Raw genomic sequence first — 8,753 nt, 5'->3', positions numbered from 1 at the left:
ATTTCATGAAAACATAGTAGCAGTAATAATCCATGGTTACTGACACAGATTATTGTTTTACTTCTTAAGATAAGTATAGACTGGCCACTGCAGGCTAAATGTCAGGCCCCAGTGATTTCTCACTGAATGAGAGAGATGGGACATGAGTCCCATCACTGGCTGCTTGGGCTGTGGGCATGTATGTTGGTCACAGACTGATCCATCTGAAGTCCCAAAATATCCTTTTTATATTCTTGTCTAACTGGCAGTTGCTCACTGTTTTTAGGAAAACATTATTGCACAGCTTCTCTGACAAATAGAAATACTGCCCTTTTAAAGAAAATAAGGAAAAAATCTGGAGTCAAGTTGGCTTTTTACTTTGTTGTGAGATTTGGTGTTTAGGTATTGCTTTTCCATCCAGAATAAATCTTTGCTCTACAGACAATTTGTATATACTCCAGACAATGTAGTGATTTTGTAGCTGATGTTTTGGGCTTGTTTGTTTTTTGTGTTCTGTTTTTGTTTGTTTAATTCTTACTGATTTTGAGGCAAGTTTCTGTGCTTTGTCCGAGAATCCAAAAAATAATTGGATCCATTTGAGGTAGCAATCAGAACTCTCTTAAATATAGCTTTCTGGTTCTGTAGTTTAATTCAAAAATTAGTAATGTACAGCAGGAAAGAATGGGGTGTCCTGTGTACTAAGTGTTCCATTTAAAAGCATGTCCAGGAAAAGCAATAATAGGTATTATTAAATACCTATTATTTATATTACTAAATATATTTATATAAATACCTATATATTACTAAAGCTGGTAGGTAATGATCAGACAGTGGTTCATAAATCTAACTGCTGAATATTTATAGAAAATAAGGCAAATTTCTTTGAGCTGTTGCCAAAGCTTCTACAACTTGTGTTTTGCAAGGTCAAGTTGCTTTATTATAGTCCAACTCCCTTTTCCACACAGAGATCAATTTAAAGGGTGGGTTAGGAGGGAGATACTGGTTTGGTCTTTAGTACCTATCAGAAGTCCTGAAACTCTCAGACTTGTCTTAATGCTGTTAAGACTTTGGTGATGAAATCAGTGGTGAAAAGAAATGGATGCCTTCTAAGCTATTAAAATAGCTTTAGTGAACTCCCAATGAAAAGGAGGGCGAGCAAGTTATTCGGGATCTGTCAGTCTTTGATATCACTATTCAGCTTGTAATTATATCTGGCAACATGTTCTGACAGCAAATCAGTGGTCTTGCTCTCCGTCTAGTCCCAAGCTTTTAAGAAAGAACAATAGGATTCTTGGGAGGGAGGAGTTTTCCTTTATCTAATCCTAGGTGTACTAGGGGCTGTACGTACATAGGAAATGATAACTGCACTACTTGGCAATTGCTAACATCCTATAAAAACTTTTACCATAAACAAACTTAAAAGCTATTGCTACAGGGTAAACAGTTTTTAAACAAAATTGAATCTTATTGTATTTATTGAGTTCTAATGCCATTTTTATCACTTTAAAGCAGTGCCTTTAAAGCTTCAAAAGTATCTGTCAAAATCCATGCATTTACACTTTTAACTTTTTTTAAAAAAAAATAAATTTAAATAGCATGGTGGAAAATTGTAGGACTCATAGCCAAAACATGATATGGAAACCAAAACCTGGTGTGGGTTCAAACAAACTGGATAAATTCCATGGCAGGAAATTCATTATGAATTAGTGAATACACAGAAACCACACCTGGCTCAGGAAGTCCTTGAACTCAAAATAACTGGAAGAGTGTTCTGGTGTTCTGTGTCCTACAGTAAATTCTTGTGCTGTTGAACCAAGGTGGGTAGGTAAACTTGTGTGTTTGCACTTTTGTGGGACTCATCTCAAAAGATACAGGTACTGCTTGAGAGCGTGGGTCTTCCAGTGTGTGTCTCTAATAGTGGCTAAGTTGGGGTTATCTCGCTGTTGTGCCAGTGTGTGCATTTCTCTCCACTGGAGTGGTTTGAGTTAAAAGGCCTTTTTGTGTGATAAAGGTATGATTCTGACACTTGCTGCACAAGGAAATACAGGGTAATGTCTTGGTGTTCTCATCTGCTTATGTCTCTTCCTGCTCTGGATAAGGTATGGGTTTTCTCATTATACACTAATAACCTTGTGGAAGTATACATATAGCATTAATATTTATGTATGCATACATGCAGAAGTATGTATGTATAAAAGTAAAATGACCAGTCTGAGCAATAATCAACGTTAGAAAAAAGTCTCATTCTGTGATGAATCAGATTCTCCATAATTATCATGAGAAACATGTGAGTCTTTTCTAACCTTGATTATTGCTCAGATTCTTATTGAAGCACAATTAAGTTACAGAGAGTTTAAAACTGGCAAACCTAGGAACAAGTGGGCGATACCATTCAGAGCTGCTGCCAACAGCTTTGTTTACATATCTCTGTCTGGCTAACCAGCATCACTTGACAGAACTGGGTTAGGAAACAACCATATGTGTATTTAGCCTGGGAGCTCTGTCACAGATGGAGAACAGCAGCAGCCAGAAACAAAACCTCTTTTAGTTGTACTCACAGCATCACATCAACACTCTGGACCACAGCTCTTAAACTCATGTGATTTTGTTTTTATTATTATTTTTATGCTAAGTATGTTGGCTTGGATTACACGAAATCACATCTGCAGTGACAGGCTCACCAGATATAAAGGTTTATTGGTGGCTTTTAGTTGCTGTCCAGCAAATGGAGTTCAAATGTTTTAAATTGTGTCTGAACCTGGGACTCTTCTCTACTTGTCCTTGTTTTGTTGAGCTGCTCTCCATCATGAATTTTTCAATATAACCTTAACTCTTTAGCTAATGTCACAGATTTGTCACCAGAATGATTGTTTGGGGGGACACTTCATGATTCACTTTGAAAATAAATGTAGCTTGACAAGGGTAAGAACAGCAGGGATGCCTTTAACTACTGCCATATTTCATTGGAGGGAGGAGTGCATTAGCAGGGAAGACTAATTGTTGCATGCTTCCATAGGCTGTCGTCCCTTCATATGTAGGTTTTAATTAGTAAAACTGCCATGGTGTGTGGAAACAGCAGAACAGTAATGCTCTGATCAATAGTTATCTGGATATCAGGATAGTAAAATTATTTCAATTAAAAAAACAATCCAAACAAACCCCACCTTTCTTCAAAGCTGGTAAGCCTGTTAAAATCTTGTTGCTGGTAGCAGTGTCCAAGTTTTTAATCAGCCCACCATACAAAATGCTGCCATGGAGACTGGTGGGGATGTCTTCCTTTTGTTTCCTTAATAGACTCAGTGACTTGATTTTCAGGTAGCAGCTCTTACTGTCATCTTCTGACTGTTTCTCTGCTAACTAATAAAACATTTGGAATTGTATGAGGGATTAATTGTTACAGCAACATTGCGCAAGCTTGCTGCAGAGATCAGTTTGAATATAGTTTTTCCTTTTGCCTATTTACAACACAGTTCAGTGGTGGGAGAGAAGATCTGCCCATTGTGCCTGAGGGCATGTGTGTCATCCATGCAGGTGGCTTTTTAAAACATTTGCAGTGATCTCAGGTTGTTCATGGCACCAAGGTACACTGCTGGATGCTTCACTTTACTCAGAAGCAGCCTTCTACAGGTGTGTGTTGAAAGTCCCAGGGCAGACTATTGTAGTCCTCTGTGGCAGAGCTTCTGGATCCATTCCCCCTGCTTATTGTTGTTGTGCTACCATGAATTTACCCAGCTGGGAAGTTGATTTCAGTAGGCAGAGTGGGCAGCAGATTATCTGGTTAAATGTGGGGAAGGCATCTGTATTGAAGGAGCTTTGGGTGTTTCCAGTAATAGAGCTAGGTTGATCTTGGAATAAGACTCCTTAGAGCTGAAAGGTGGTTTTTTTTTTTTTTTAGTAATAATAAAAAAGTCTTCCTTGTTGAGAATACCAGCTGTGCTATTCCTCCATGATTATATAGTCATAGGGATTTAAATGTTTCTCTTGGATTAACAGATGACCTGATGGTTTAGTGCTCCTACTTCTGCTATTTGTCAAGTTATACAGCCTTTCTTTCTTTCAATGTGGGTAAACATTGCAATCTTGGAACAGGAAAATTATTCTGGCTGTGTAAAGAACATGTCTTGTTAGTTTTTGTAAGCAAAGTACCATGTTAAAACTTTCAACTTTGGTGATTATACCACAAAATTTACTATTAACTTTTGTACAAACCACTTCTAAAAAAGCTTTATATTGAAGCTGCATTTCCTCATGGGCTGCTTTCCAGTAGTGAACATTATAGCCATTGTGCCATAAGCTTGTGTATACATGTGTATTATAGTCCCTTACCAGCCCAGGAGTAATTTGAAAATTCCTATCAGTTTCTGAAAAGATTTGCTGTTCTCTGAAGTCTGGCATAATCTGTCAAATTTTGAGTTTTTCTGAAGGCTACTTGGTAATGTGCACCCTTTACTTTTTCTGTTCTTCCTGCTGGCTTTAGTCAGAGCATCTCACTTTGGGGTGCTGCAGAGATGCTCTGGGTCTCCTGAGCTTCCTAGACCTAGAAAAGAGAGGCAATAACTTAATTTTGAAATACTAATGGATGAGTCTGACAAGTTCTTTCACTGTGAGTGCTCCTCTGAATATAAGAGTAAGGCATATGAAGTAAGACTAACATGTAGTCTTAGTCCTGAAATTAATAGAAGCTGCTATATATACTATATAATAGTAGCTTGATGAAAATCTATTGTTAGTATTTGTCACAAAGCAGAAAATAGTTAATATACTTCACAAACAAAAAACTTTCAGGACTACTGATTAAAAAAAAGTCAAAGGAAAAGTAGGAATAGAAAAATCTACAGGGAGATAACTGAAACCTCTAGATGGTGTCTATGCACATATTTGTTCCTACGTGCAAATAGTGCTGGGTATGTTTGTGGTTCTCTTGATGGACCAGCAGGATACTTGGCAGATATCTGAAAACCTGCTTGGTTATGTATGCTGACTGCTCCCAGCTCACACCCACTTGTAATATAAGCCACAGCTTCCTTCTGGATATTGGTATCTGTTAAGCAAATGTATAATGAAAAAAATTGTTAGGAAATCAGGAGAGACAGTGAACCTTAATGTTGCCACATAATATTTTAGTGATGAATATTTGGGATCCCTTGAGGTGTATAAATGCTGCTTGAATGCCAACATCAACCTTTAGAACATGTGAAAACTTGTTCTTGCATCCAAAACTGATTTCTGAAACTTAATTGTGTTTTATTTTGAGATTCTTGGGAGAATACAACAATCTCAGAATATATGGATTGGAAAAGAATCCAATCCACATGTTGATGAGATCCAAGAAGGATCAGTTCATAAGGAAAAAAGGTTTGTATTGGGAAATTCTTCATATCATATTTGATTTCAAGAACTAGATATAGTTTAAGCTCTTGCACTGCATCATTATATAGTGGTATATACCTACTAAGAACAACTGTAGAAATTCTGTCTGGCCTGATGTAAAACATGCAAGTATTTGTTCCTGAGGCTTGTTTGATTAGAGAATTAGTAGGAGAGTAGGCTGGAGTACTTGTCTTGTATGCTTGCCTGGATACTTTCCGCTACATTTTCGTGTGTCTTCTATTGACTACTTTTCCATCTGGAGACATGACCACTCTAAGTCACTTGCTGCTGTTCCTCTGGGGGGTTGTCACCCCTCAGATTGGGAAAACAGAATTGGCTGGGAACAGTCTATGTGTTATCTGCTCTTAGGGAGTCGGAGCAGGTAGCACCCTTAGCCTTTGAGAAAAGCTATGAAAGACATGAAAAAGATGATCAAAGTTTCTAGCATGTACAGATTAAATATTTTGGGTGTAAGAAAAGATTTTTTTCTTCATTACTCCTGAATAAATTATATTATTGTGGCATTTATACTGCTTTAAAACAAGACAAGCTTGTCCCTTTGTGGCGCTAACCTTTAATATCTGGTGGTTGCCATTGACCACAAAAGATGCTGTGTCTAACAGTCCATGAAACAGAAGTAAATGGAAGCATATACTGCCTTGCTGACAGATGTGGGGAGTTCCATCCCCAGATGTATTTGGCAGACACGGGCCTGGAGTTTGCATCCAAATTCTGGATGGGCATATCTGCCTTGGATTCATATCCTTATTCTGTGGCTACATTAAAGAAGTGGATGGAGACAGCATGTGATGGGTGTAAGTTCCAAAGCTGAATGGTGCACTGGTGGGGGAAGACTTCTTTTCAACTTCATTATTGTCATAAGCTGACCCCTGGATCTTATTTTTGAGAATCTGAGTAGTACAAAGGTGTATTGACTGTGGTAGTAATTTTTTAGGGATTAGTATGACTACTAATGTAACAGAAAAGGCATGCAGGAAATGATAAGTGGGAGGTGTTGTGATAAGTTTGTATGAAGATGCTACTGTGCAGCATAAATTCTTACCTTCCTTCAGCTGTTTTTGTTTTTTTTTTTGACAATAGGCTTAAAATTGACAAAAATTATTTTGAGTGTTGTCCTTGGCACCAGACTATCTCTGCTGTCTAATGGAGCCACCAGTGAAGATGTTGTCACAAAGGTACCCAGGAGCACAATTGTGGGGATAAACAAGCTTTATAAGCAGTTCCTATGGAAAAAGGAAAAGCAGCTCTTTTTAGACATGGACAGCTATTCCCTGTAGAAGCAGCAGTGTTAAACCTCAGTCAATTTCATTTACTTCCTAAAACACCTTGAAAAGGTTCCTGTGAAGGGAGGCTATAAACATCCATATATTGTGTCCAGGAATGGCCTGTCTGCTGGATTTACTTGTTACCTGCTGTGATGAAACTACTCCCTTCCATACTCTGTTGCATAAAGATGACTCAGGGCTTTGTGAATAATGGGAACTCAGTCTGGGCAGGACTGAGTGAGAACATATGCTTGGGGGCAAATGCACCCACTGGACTTGGAACCTACAGAGGCACTCAAGAAGATGAGCTTTAATTTAGGGAGATGGAATATAGGCTAACTGTAGGACTCATGTGGAGGGAGGACTCCTCCACAAGGCATCTTGGGACAGTAGCCTGTGGGCTAAATTTAGTCTTCATGAATACCAGCTTAGCTAAGGATTGAAACACCAATATAAGGACACAAAGGGAAGACTGAGAGCCCAGTAGACATTTTCTCATGGTATTTTTGTAGCATTGAGCTGGGAGAACAGAAGTGGTGGTTGTCTGTGAGCTACCTCTCTAGTGTGGTCTGGAGAGGTTATCCCAGGTCTAAGGAAGAGCACTGAAATAGTGATGGATAGGGGTAGGTGCTTGAGGCCATGTTCAGGAGATAAAGCAAAATTATTGAGGTAACTTTGAGCAAGAAGTATGAGTTCTTGGAGGACTGAGTTTTTAATTTTTTTATTTTCATAAAATTAGAGAGTAAGTAGGAGAAGCCAGTGACATCCTTCAGTATTAGAACAACTTTAGGGGTAAGTGGTCTATGCAAATCTATTTAGTAGTGATCTTGTTAACTTTTCCTTTAGAGTGTTTGGGCATGTGTGGCTGTGCAGGAGGTGTTTGTCTCCAGGGACACTCTCTTGAGATCAGTCAGTTTGGCCTGACAGAGTCTAGAGACGGTGATCTTCAACAAGATCCTGTGTATACCCACATGTTGTGCTGTTGGGGAAAGCTGATTACCCCAGCGTTGTTGCTGTTGCTGAACTGCTCTTAATGCTGGTGGTGGGAGCATTATGAATGTCTAATTCTGAGCCTGAACTTTGATATCTGCCTAGCACTTTAAGAAAGGTTAAGGTTGCAAAGCCATCTTCTGGCTCTCTTCTGCAATAGTTTGGCTTCTGATTGCTTCTGTCTTAACTTGTGTTTGTAGTATGCAGCAGAGGATGGACTTGTACACACAAATGATGCAGCCAGGACAATGTCCAAAGCATGGATTTGCATTTAAAGGCCCCAGCAGTTAGACTTCCTTAGTGAAGGTAAGGATAACAAACCGCAGGAGCTAGGGCTTGAGGGTATCATAGTATTTTATTCAGATAACCACCATACTTAACATAAATTGTCATTTGCTGCCCTGAGAAGGTGGTTACACTTTGCTGTGTCCAGAATGTCACACTGCAATATGTAAAACTCTATGAAAGCTAGAATTTAAAGTCATCTTAAGGGCTGCTGCCTTGCATGTTTTCCAGGGCTTCAAATGCATGCTACTTCAAGCTTTAACACCAGTACTGAGAGCCTGCAGAAAGCTTCTTAGAGTCAGTTTTCTTTGTGGAGCCAAGTGTGGAGATGATGTTACTCTCCTAGCAATGCACTAGGACGAGGTGTTGGTTAGACAGAATGAGCCACTTTCTTAGGTAACTACAGAATCCAATGTCTAAGCTTCACACTGGCATGAAATTGCAGTAATGAAATAGTTTGTATAATGGTAGCTATGCTTTTTCTTTTGTGAGCTTTCTGATGAGGCCACTTCAGCCTTTCAAGTTTTGTTTACACGATCTTCTATATAGGAACAGTCAAAGGGTGAAGTCACCCAAAAAGCATTTGTGTAGAAAAACGCAAGTTGAACTGCAGAGCAGTATATTGATGGATCATGTGACTTACCATGTTGTAGTATCAGAGGAAGCTATAGAAATGTATTTGCAAAAAATGCTTCTGTAAGCTCTTGAGTCTTTGAAAAAATACATAGTCAAAGAAGTGATTAGGTTTCTTTTATGTCCCTTTCTTTCCTCTGTTCCCTTTTTTCAGCTTTCCCCCTGAAAAACAGCAACAAAACTGTCCAGTTTTCTAATCGTTCTGCTTTT

This window comes from Cyanistes caeruleus, chromosome 1, assembly GCF_971803275.1.
Source record: "Cyanistes caeruleus chromosome 1, bCyaCae1.hap1.1, whole genome shotgun sequence".
NCBI lineage: Eukaryota > Metazoa > Chordata > Aves > Passeriformes > Paridae > Cyanistes > Cyanistes caeruleus.
This window is presented reverse-complemented; position numbering follows the sequence as displayed.